Below are 12213 nucleotides of genomic sequence, written 5' to 3' on the forward strand. Positions count from 1 at the left end.
CTTTAAGGCAAAGCACAAATAAGTACAGCAAATAAGAGGAAGGAAGGGAGGGAAAGGTAAAAAATAATAGTAACATAGTAATAATGTCCTGAATGAAAGTGCAGATGTCTTCAGTGCCAGCTGATGATTTTTTCCCTAAATCATGACTGATTTATTAGCATTATTGGAATTAAGTTTGAACTTCTATATCAATCATGTTTTTCTCTCCTACCTATGTACAAGGAGTCTTGAATACAACCAAGCATTGAGGAGGTGGGGTAAGGTGGAGAGTTTGACTTCTGAGACGTAAATACTTCCTAATTTCTGACCATCCATTAAAGAGAAATAGCTATCCTTAGTTTAGGGAGACATGGATCCATTTAGTTGAGTGATGGATAGGACTGCCAGCAGTTCATTAGAAACACTTTCAGTTGTTTAGCCAGCCCTGAAGAGAAGGAACATTTTTATTGGCAGGGCTAGCAGTGGCTCCTCCACTGTGGTTTTGTGAGCCATTATTTATTTATTCAACTTTTCTATGTTAACCTCTTTCCTTTTTGAAAAAAGAAATGATAGAAAAACAGCTGTTACAGAATGGAAAGAGAAGTGGCTCAGGTTTGAAACTCTAAGTTAAGAGTGCAGTGTAAACTGGTTCAAGCTCCCCAGGTTCATACCTAGCTACCTAATACAGTTTCAAGCTCCCCAGCTTCATATCCAGCTATCTAACACAATCTGAGCTAGACCTGGCACAGAGACATTACAAGACTGCAGCCTTAGAAACCACACTTTTTATTTTTAATAAAAATTTTTATTGAGCTATAAATTTGACTGCCTTGAGAGTTGGTGTATTGGGGGATGGGAAGAATAACTCTTAAGTTGATGTGGGAATCCAAAGCAACTTAAGATATATCCCATATCCAATCTCCTGGCAGCATTCTACTGCCAAACTGCTGTTCCAAACCTTCACATTAAAATATATACATCTTATGCAATATATCCTGAAATGTATTTGTAATCAGGTAGCTCAAGCATCTTCAACATAACCACTCTTTTTAAAAATGATGACCTATCTTAACTAGTTAGTTATTGTTAGAAAGTTATTGTGCTGAAATTCAGTCTCAAGACCTAAATATACTGCTAGATCCATTGTGACCTAAGAAGGAAGAAGAGTAGTATAGAAAGGTATTGCTGTCAGCACATAGATGGAAAGGTGGAAAAAGCATTAAATTTGTACATTTAACTAGTTTAATATGTTCTAGGCATATTTTGGCCTTCTTTACAGTTTTGTGAAGCTGATACAGGCATTCAAACTTTAATAAATTGGAAAGCATCCTCCCCATGAACCTCTGTTGTAAACTAGTCTTTGTAGCAGTTTCTCAGTCAGCTAAAGAATACTAGAGGCGCACCAATACATTGATCCGATATCGGATTGGTTCCAATACCTATTGGATTGGTACCAGTAAATGCTCAGGCTGTACACAGCCACAGTGTAGCACTCAGGCAGTGAGGAGCAGAGCTAGCAGCATGGAGAGCTGCCTCCAGCTGGTAAGTCTGGTGTGGTGGAAGGGGAGGGAAGGGGTGTGGGAGGGCAAATCAACTCCCCCAGTGGTGGGGGAGGGGGCAGGGGCACGCACTGCCCAGGCGGGATGGGGGTGGGGAGGCCAGAGCTATGGCTTCGGGGAGGGGGTGGCTCCCACTGCTGATTGAACCCCAGGAGGGTGAGGGGGGCATGTGACCCCTCCATCTGTGTGGGATGGGGCGGGACAAGCTGCAGCTGGGGTGGCGCAGGGCTCTTCTCGGTGGGGGCTGGGCTCAAAGTGAGCACTGGCAGTGCTGACAGGATGCTGCATCCACCCCAAATTTTGCTGGTGCTCCACTCCCAGTGCCACTGGCACCTGGGTGAAGGCAGGGTGTTGAGCCAGGGCTGCACTGAGTGACTGATGATGGCAGCACTGGGGGTGGATGCAGCATCTTCCCAGCACTGCCAGCACCCACTCTGAGCCCAGTCCCCACTGCAAGGAGCCCCATGCAGCCCCAGCTGTAATCTGCCCCACCCCACACAGATCCAGAGAGCACACGCCCCCCCCCCCATACCTGTCTGGGGTGCAAGCAGCTGTGGCCCTCCCTCCCCCCCCACTGCTCCACCTGGGTAGTGCCTTCCCCTGCCCCCTCCCTCACCACAGGGGGCATTGATCTTCCCCTCCCATGTCCCTTCCGTCCTCCCCACCTTCCACCACACCGGACTTACCAGCTGGAGGCAGCTGTGTCAGAAATCAGATCCGTATCGGCTGGTATGCCTCCTTAAAATATCAGCTATTGGTATCAGCCCCCAAAATCTCTATCAGTGCACCCCTAAATTATACCTCACATTTCATAGATTTCATAGACATTAGAGGCTGGAAGGGACCTCATGAGATCATTGGGTCGAGCCCCCCTGCCATAAGCAGGAAGTCAGCTGGGATCAAGTGACACTAGTAAGAAATATATCCACCTGTTTTTTGAAAGAGTCCGGAGTAGGTGCTTACATCACCACTGGAGGGAGTTTGTTCCAGACCCTGGACACTTGCACCATAAAGAACTTTTTTATGTCTAGTCTAAAATGGCTTCCTGGACTTTATGGCCGTTAGACCTTGTTGAAACAAGCACAATCTGTCCTGTTCAACCTTTGTGATTCAGGTTTTTTAAAAGCACCCTCTTCTGCTGTTTTCAAGTGATGCAAGAATTTTTTATTTTAATACTAACGAATTGCCTATGAAGAATGACAGATGAATTTCAAATACAAAGACAAACAGATTTTACTTTTTATATTTATAAAATATATAAAAAAATTAAATAAATGAAATATTACAAAACTTAAATAAAATAGGTTTAACATCTGAAAATACCAATCCCTTCTTGCACTTACTCTTGTCCAGCGGGCTGGAGGCAGACCCACCCATGCTGCTGCCCAGTCACCACCTGCACACCTCTTTGCTGGGCAGGGGCAGGTGAGCTCTGTGCCTCACAACAGCTGCCCGTGTCCCAGGGATTCCTGCGTGCCATCCCTGGGTGCCTCCTTCCCTGCTTGGGACAGGGCAGCTGCTGCTTGCCCACTGCCTTGTGCTTCTGCCCAGCTCCCCCTTTTCTTAGCTGGCCCCTCCCTCTCCCCTCCCCTCTGTGCCGGGCTCACCCCAGGCACCTCCTTCCCTGCTTGGGACAAGGCCACCACTGCTCTCCCACTGCCTCATGCCTCTGCCCAGCTCCCATTTTTTCTCAGCTGGCCCCTCCCCATGACCTCCCTACTGCATCAGGCTCCCAGCACCCTCCCAGGAGGAGCTCAGTAGAAACAGCTGTGTCCCTTAACTTTTTTCCTAATTCTGGAAGTTGGGATCTTCCTGACATGGTCACTATACAAATGCTAAGGTTTAGCAAAGAAATATATCTGAAGACACAGATGTTTTATCTCTTACAAGTTTCAAACTATTTGCATTTAAAGAGTGTTACAGAAAGACAGACACAGAGACGAACTAAGCCCTTTATATGTATAGATCATATTTTGTTCTACTTCAGCTCAAAAATACCTTTGAAAGAATATAGTCAATGTTATATAATAATCCTTCTTGTATCACTCATCCTTAAGTGAAAACTATAGTTGTTTGCCAGTTGCACAAGGATTCAATCAATATTTGTAAATCAGAGTAAAGCACAGCATTTATCATACATATAGATGATATCAAATTTAATTCTGGGCTGTAATAGTGGCAGTCTTCCTAATACAAAGGCTAGGTATGATAGACATTCAATTACAAAAATAAAATGTACTTAGAAGACTGCTACTTAGAGTAGAATATGTGTTTATTTATGGACTGTAGTATGTCTGACTAGGTCACTTCACACTATTGAGGGAATAATTTGGCTATTAAAATAGATATCTATCATAGGTGTGAGCTGCTCCAACAAAGGAATTTCAGTCCCTGAAGAAAATGATGTCTTATAGCTTATCAGAGTCTGGTATTTACCTGTTGTTTAAAATAATCTTTTAATTGTAAAAAATTATAGAAGTTAATAATTATCCCTTAATTTACGTTGCTAAATATTTTCTAATATAAAAAATATTAATTACTTGCTTTGAGGCTTGTTCTCCTTTAGTGTGGGGGACTGGTTAGTTTTGTATTGGTATTGGGGTTTCTTTCTTTTTTATTCCCCCTAGAAGCTCTTACACTTGCATTGTTTGCATCTGGTCTTTTTAAGTTTGGCAGGAAGAAAACTCAGTGTACAGAGGAATCCCTGTTTTTTGTCCCATGAAATTCTACTTGGGCCTAGTTGAGTGTTAAACTGTTGAAAATCACTTGTTTCCCTTCTTTTACTTGTGTTGTCAGCAATATTTTGGAAGCGTGTAAAAATAACTAAGCACAAACATTCTCGGCTGAGGCCAGAATTATCCCACTGTCAAAGCTGCATCCAGAATTCAGCCATAATATTTTGGGGGCTACTAAGAGTGTTCACCAATGTGACAAATGTCTAGCTTATAGAAATGTACCAGCGCCATTAGAGAGCCAAAAATAACTTCTGCACATTGTACTCTTAAAACTAAACATATCCACCAGGGATGTTTTGTGCATGTGTACGTAGGGAAAACAGGGTACTAATGGAAGACTACTCTGCTAATCCTGTTGTAATGACAAAGAGGGTGGAAAGCGAGGATTAATATACATCTGAGGACACTCTTGAACAAATTATTACACATTTTTATGTAATACTTTTGTGGCTGATTTCACTTTCCCCGAACGTGTGGCAGAGATACTGTTTAAGACGCAACTAACAGACTGATCGTGTTGTAAGTGTAACATCTGGTAGGGGCCTTAGAGGCTAACTAGTTGAGAGAGGGACGAGGTTTCTTAGGCAACAGCCTATTTCATCAGTGCCACTCTGCCCTACCTTCTGCCTGACTTCAGACTAACACAGCTATCACTTCTCTGATTATAATCGGGTGATATAAGATATTAGACCTTATTAACTTTTCAAGTAGGTGAGGTGTTCATCTGGTAGCAGGAAGTTCTGCCAGCCATCAAGCACTTGTCAGCTGCTCAAAATCTGCATTCTGATTTAACTTCCATAGAAATGAAAGAACTAGTTTGCTTGCTGTGATGGTTAGTATAGAAATTATTCATTGTGCCTATACATACCATTCCTTCAGAATAATAAAAAAGCGAGATTCCTTAGTGAAGGAGAGATTTCAAGATTTCTGCATGTGTAAATAGTTTGCTAGTAAGCAAACTAGACCGTGGTTAGTTCAACTTCACCATCTGTACCACAGGGCAGTATTTTTCTAACTGGTCACCTACAATGTGTGACTTATTATGACAAGCATAATCCCTCCCCCAATCCAATATATTATACAGGTTACCAGGCACTTAGAGCAATGGAAGCCATTACTGCCCCTGTAGTTATTTTGTTTGATTTTAAAATAAGGCCGAATCCCACAGGGGGCAGTGCATGTCTGTAGAATCTACTGATTTGGGGTAGACTTGACTAAATACATCTGCATGTATGCATCTGTCCTTGCTTTCCCTCCAAGGCTCATATTTCTGACTGAAAAACTCTCCTGAAGGGAGAGCACAGAGTGAAAAAAAACAGGTAAAGGACAGCCACTACTCTTATTTTATCCCCTTTGATTTTCTAGCCTAAATATACATATTTTGGGGGGCAGGCTAAAAATTATTAACTGTTTTGTCAGGTGTCGACACCTGAACTGTAAAATTTTCAATTGCAAGCCTTTGAAAGATGAAAACATGTCCATTTTATATGGCATAAAATTAAAAAATGAGGTCAGATTAGTGGGAGCTGATTATCAAAATGTTGCCAGTCATAGAATGAATGTCACAGAATTGCCTAGAACACAAAGAATATACACAGAATAGTGCTTCTGTTTATATAGATTTACACATCTTCTAGCATTAAGAATTCCTGAAAATTACTTTTGCAACCCAAAAAGCAGTGTTGCACAATGTTCCACTTTCCTCAATTCTTATCAGTGTAGTGAGGCTTGTTTAAAGAAATATTTTTTTGAAAACCACATCTACATTTTATCCTTATGCTTTTGGGTGTTCTGACATTGTCAGCTTCACTGAACTGAGTCTTGAGGAAAAAAAGAACACCTTGTTATGATCTTTCCTATTTTGACAAGTGAGAATTGAAGGCTATTTTGCATTGCTTCCCTGAATTTTCTGTTGTTAGGATGAACCTTCAAGCACCTGTTGTAAGGTGCTCAGTAACAGTGTCATCATCAGAGACAGTCTACGTCATCTTAGAACAAGCAGGATGATGTTTAATTTAACAAAAAGATCTTTTGGTCAAATTGTCGAACTTAATCCAATTTTATTGTAAATTTGTTGTTCGTGTGAATTTGTGTCTCAAACATTTTACAGGAAAGGTGAACTGTGAAGCGATTAAGTGGGGTTTTTAATGGATGAATCATGCATGAGTAAGGCACCCTACATCTGCACAGATAGAAAGAGGGTACTTGTATTAATCACATTGATCTTTAGCATCCAGAAATTGTGCATGTCTTATGCAGATGGTTTGTTTTTACAGTTCACCTTCCTTAAAAAGTTGCAAGGCTTCTTCAGATACTAAAATCCTGGCACTGCAGCTCAGAGTTCCATTCCATCTCACAATAAACACCTCCATATCTCATTATACGTTGAGCTGCATGGTCCCTGAGAACGGCCTTATAGAGAGAATGTACTGTACTATCCAAATGAGCCATGACAGGCTTGGGAGCAAGACCAACTGCTGAAAAATGTACCAGGTGGTGTTAAAGGGGTTTGTTCCAGTCAGTAATTGCTAGGACTGTTAATGTTGTAGGAGGAGCTGGGAAAGGAGGTTCTTTCAGCCGTTAACTTCCTGAGAATGTAGTTACACTGTGCTCTTGTTTCCATACTATACCACTGGAGATTTTTTTTTCCCCCTTCTGGATTTGTTTTCCAGGGGCTGAATTCAGTGTGACTGATCCCTTCAGTAGCTTTTGGACCAAGGTTTCTAGAAAGGCAGCACAAGGAAACCCGACTAATTCTAGTTGCAATGTGAAAAACTGCCGAACCACACTGTTGAGAATCAGGGCTTTGTTATCGCATTTTAATATTGTTAAAAACTACATAAATATTGTAAACTAAGAAAAAGGACCCTGGTTGAGAATCATCTCAACTAGAATGGATGACTGTATTTTAGTCTGGTCTTTACAACTTTGTTGGTCATTTTTCCTTTCATTATATTCTAGCAGGCATGTAGAAATTACCTTGAAAATCAACATCTGCTGAAAAGCATTTGTATATATGCATACAAACCACTGGAATATTGTTTTTCATTGTACCTCAAGGCTTACATATTGCTACGTGAGTGAGTAAATACCCTTCTTCTCTACTACCCTGCTAAATCGTGTGCAGATAAGCTTTAGGGCACATACAAGCACAGGGTAACACTGGGATATCATTAGTGCCCTATCTCTGTCAGAGCAGAGTTGTTTCCTTAAATCTTTGCTTTTGTCAGATCCTGTGCACTGATTACCTAGAAGAAAGAGAGAAATGAATTTATTTCTAGAGATGGTTAGTCTAGTTAGTTTATGCTGATTGCCAAAGAAATGGGTGAAGGGGTAGTTTTATTCTGATTGGCATTGTATAAAATAAGTTGTGAGGTAGACTGAAGTCAGACAAACTTGTCTCCTCCTTGTTATCTCTAAATATTCAACTTTTAGCTCAGAATATTCTTCTCCTATTACACTCTTCTAGTATCTGTAATCAGACAAAAGCACCAGTGATGTATGGAGTAAGGCTTTGTTTGTTCAAGAGTGTCCTCAGATGTATATTAATCCTCGCTTTCCACCCTCTTTGTCATTACAACAGGATTAGCAGAGTAGTCTTCCATTAGTACTCTGTTTTCCCTACGTACACATGCACAAAACATCCCTGGTGGATATGTTTAGTTTTAAGAGTACAATGTGCAGAAGTTATTTTTGGCTCTCTAATGGCGCTGGTACATTTCTATAAGCTAGACATTTGTCACATAGGTGACCACTGTTGCCATCCAGAATTCAGCCATAATATTTTGGGGGCTACTAGGAGTGTTGCTAGGCTAAAGCAAACCAAGCACTTTTGACTTTCTCTTGAAGTCAGAAGAATTGTGAGTTCCTCAGGGTGCTTTTTCCCTTTTTTTTTTTTTTTTATAAATGTGAACTGTAAATACTGGTGTATATAAATCAACTCTGACCGCGCTGCATATTTCATTAAATACAGCCAAACTGTGGGTTAATAAGAGTTCCAAGTGAAAATATTATGGTATCTCATTGCACATATTGTAGATTTAATGTAGTGTGAACAATAGTAGCCTTGAGCCATTGTAAATCCCATCCGGACATCGTCAACATGGCTCAAAATACATGCAGGGAAATCCCAAAGGTTGTATGTGCTCATATGGCCTCTGTGCATATGTAAGTCATTCTTTCATTATTTTTAAAAATAGAAATGTGGCTTTTGGAGGGAGGGGGGAATAAGGAGGAGTCTAATACCATATGATTTTTGGAGCTGATCTGAAATTCCTTTTTCCAGAGCAGTAGGGTCACTTTGGATTAATTGTAGGAATAACCTCTGAGCCAAGTGGCTGGTTCCCTTGGATTTTGAAGGATAAGTTCTGGCAACTTTGACAGCAGGTGGAATGGCTGAAGTGTTGGGGAAATGGGAGAAAACTGCCAAAAAGTTCTTGCTGCCCATTTTTAACAGAAAAAGGCAACATTAGACTGAGTTTTGTTAAAACAAAAAAGTGAATAACCTGCAGGTGTGTGGAATATCTGAAAACTGGTCTCTTAGCTTAGTATTTTGAAGTGAAATGGCTCTATATAAAGGCAGGTGCTGGAGATGAAACCAGATTATCCAGGAATCCTAAGAGAACACATTAGACGCAGTAAAACATCATCCTCCAACATAAATAGACCTTACTGCCTGCAAGATTTGAAACACAGTCCTTTTTAACTGATACATCTAAAGCAAAACTAAGGACTTTATTTTCCCAGTCTATTCGGCATTGATGAGGCCTCAGCTGGAGTACTGCATCCAGTTCTGGGCGCCACACTTCAAGAAGGATGTGGAGAAGCTTGAGAACTTATGAATATATCAGGGGTGAGCATCAGGGGCTAGGCAAACAACTATTCACCAAAGTATGCAAGGGGAAAACCAGGAGTAATGGTCATGAACTCCTAGAAGAAGGGTTCAGACTGGGTATAAGGAAAATGTTCTTCACCGTTCATGTGACCAAACTCTGGAATAGACTCCCAGCAGGGGTGGTGCAAGCACCTACCCTGGAGATCTTCAAGAGGAAACTGGGTGCACACCTTGCTGGGGTTGTTTGAGCCCACCAGTCTTTCCTGCCCAGAGCAGGGGGGCTGGACGCGATGATCTCATGAGGTCCCTTCCAGCCCTAAACTTCTGTGAATCTTCCCCTCCACTCAGTTAAGAAACATTACAATAGAATACAAATTGCAGAAGTAGGGAGACCTGATCTTTCATACTGGCTATTGGTAGAGGCAAGACAACAGATCAACTTTTGGATATAGTGGTACTGCCCCTATATTCCTAAATCTGGGTTTTTGATTAATTCTTGTACTACTATTGAGCTGCAGCTTCCTTTTCCATAAGCCAATATCTGAATATGTCGCTACTTTGTAGTTTACAGATTTATTGTATAGAATCTTTATCTAGACTTCATGTTAAGCCATTTTAGCTTGGTCCCAACAAAACTAGTAAAACTTTTTGAGCCACATAAGTGATAGATTATAAAACCAGAATAGATCACTATGATTTTTTAATCCTAATTCCTTTATATCACAGGCTATAGGACTTCCATGAATTAATTCCAGTTTGAATTAGACTAGAGTATACCTTTTAGAAAAGCATCTGGTCTTGATTTAAAAACTGTTCTGATGGGGTTCTGTTCTGTTCATCTTCTTCCTATTAACGCTAACTTTTGTTTATATAGGGCTTGTCTACACATGCAATTATAGCACCTGAATAAACTATGGAGCTTATTGTTTGAATGTGCACCCAGGAGCATTTTAGTTCAGATCGTTAGGCACAGTACGTGGAACATGGGCAGAGCAGCCCACCCTGTCATGGGGCCCCAGGGGTCGCCTGCCAGTCTGGGGCTCCTCCCCCCTGGGTCAGTGTGCTGCAGAGAGACTGGCTGGGGTATGAGGGAGCATCAGTTCAGGGCTAGCCTTTAAAGTAAATGTAGTTTTCATGAATTTTGTTTTTTTTGTTTTTTTTTGCTGTTTTCAGGATGCCTTCTGTGTCCTTGGGCTAGCACAGGTGTTTTCAACCTTTTTAGGTCATTATACCCTTGGCAGCTGGTCGAGAAGGCAGGAGTCGTCCAGCAGCTGGACAAGTGGGGGGGTCCCTCCAGTGGTTGATTGGTGATGGGGTGGTCTCCCAGGAGCCAGTCAAAGGTAGGGGGGGTCCCCCAGTAGCTGATTGGCGACTGGGGGGAGGGGTCCCTCAGCAGCAGCAGAAGTGCCCACTGCCAAATACTGCCTAAGGCCATCAGAAGTACCACCAGTTGAAAACCCCTGGGCTAGCAGGTGTTTCCTGTAAATTATATCATAAGTGTAGCTATTTAATAATAATATTTATACTTTTAGAGACTTTTATCTGAAAACTCCAGTTCATTTTATATGAATGGTAAATATTAACTTGATTCCACCATGAGGAAACTGAGATCAGAGTGTTGAAGTGACTCATCTTCCTAAAAACCCATAGCAACTCAGTGGTGTCAGGAATTGAGTACAAGGGCCCTAGTCATATTACTCAATCAAGCAGGTACATTGCTATGTGCTTCTAATCCTTGGAGTAATTTCTGACCAAGCTGATATAGTACAGGTGCTCCAGATGGATCATAGAGGTTATATGTCATAGATCATTGGCCCTCTCTTCTTGACTTCAACTATAAATTTTGACTTACTAAAATATTAATTTGGTTTTAAAAATCGTTGCTGGTTTTAGATCTTAAAGTGAACATACTGAACATTATCAGAGAGCATAAGTAAAAACTCCTTGGAGAACTCAGATTTCAAATTACCGTGCACGCTACTACCATATAAGTATCTAAACTAATCTATCTGCAGTTTAATACCCCTATGAACATCATGTCTAAAGGTTATATATAATACAGAAAACACTTTCTGGCTTTCCCTGTTTTTGAAAAACATTTTTTCTATTATCTTTGAGTGTTTCTCACTATGCCATCCTTTTGCTTAATAAAATACTGTATGGCAGAAAGAAGAAAATATGTTAAATAATTGAATGGCGTGGTAGAGCTTGTACAATAAAATCTGAATTCTGGTAATCTGAGCCAAGTTGCAGATTAGACATAATTTATTCTGTTCTAATTGGGCATTGTTCATAGCATCATCTCTGGTGAATGACCTCTGGAACAATTTTATTGTTGACAGTATTTACTCATCTGTCTAAATGACTTGGCTTAGGAATGTATGTCTACGGAAAAGGCCAGATACCTTCATTTCCTTAGGTTTGCTAGATAGTCTGTTTTTTCTTTAAAAAGAATGCACCTCCTGTTTGCTCTTTCTGTTGTTCCTTAGTACTTCATCGAAAATTGGCTTTTCATTACGCTACAGAAAGCAAGAACTTTTATAGCTTATGCTAAAGTGTATAAATTATTATTATAGTTTTATAATAAAATTGTGAGTTTTTATTTCTGTTCTGTATTTCTTTTCTGCAGTTAGTTTTGCAGTGCACCCTTTGTGCCCCCTAGGCTAAGAGGCTTGACTGCAAACCTCAGCCAAGAGAGATGCTTTAGAAAAACAACTAGCATAGGGAGCAGTAGGGTCATGTTGACCCTCTGGCATTGTTGACCGTGGCATTTGCAGATGGTACTTTTGAATGAGTACTCCATGTACAGAGAGAAGTTGGACCATTGCTCACAGAGTGATTCACCATAATATTTTTTTCAGTCCCAATCCACTTATCATGTTGGTCTCAAGGCATTATTCTGGCAACTTTTTGCTATAACTTTCTAACTGATCCACAGTTTGACTCAAAATCTAAGAGGACATTATTTCTGTACTTAAGATCAGTGACCTATGTGTCTGTCCCTGATATGTGATGTTTTTTCAGACTTTGGGGCATTGCTGTTGAGTATTTGGTTTTCCATTTGGTTTCTTCCTGGAGAGGGGATATTTTGTCTTCTTGCCAACTC

The 12213-nt window shown here is 40.8% G+C and overlaps 1 protein-coding gene across 15 annotated transcripts in view; it reads left to right on the top strand.

The window, feature by feature from the left end:
• ERC1 (ELKS/RAB6-interacting/CAST family member 1) overlaps nt 1-12213 on the top strand; it is a 478195-nt gene that overhangs the window by 309851 nt on the left and 156131 nt on the right. The window lies entirely within an intron of this gene.

The sequence above is a fragment of the Crocodylus siamensis genome, chromosome 4 (assembly GCF_052110815.1).
Source record: "Crocodylus siamensis isolate JL-2025a chromosome 4, ASM5211081v1, whole genome shotgun sequence".
Lineage (NCBI taxonomy): Eukaryota > Metazoa > Chordata > Crocodylia > Crocodylidae > Crocodylus > Crocodylus siamensis.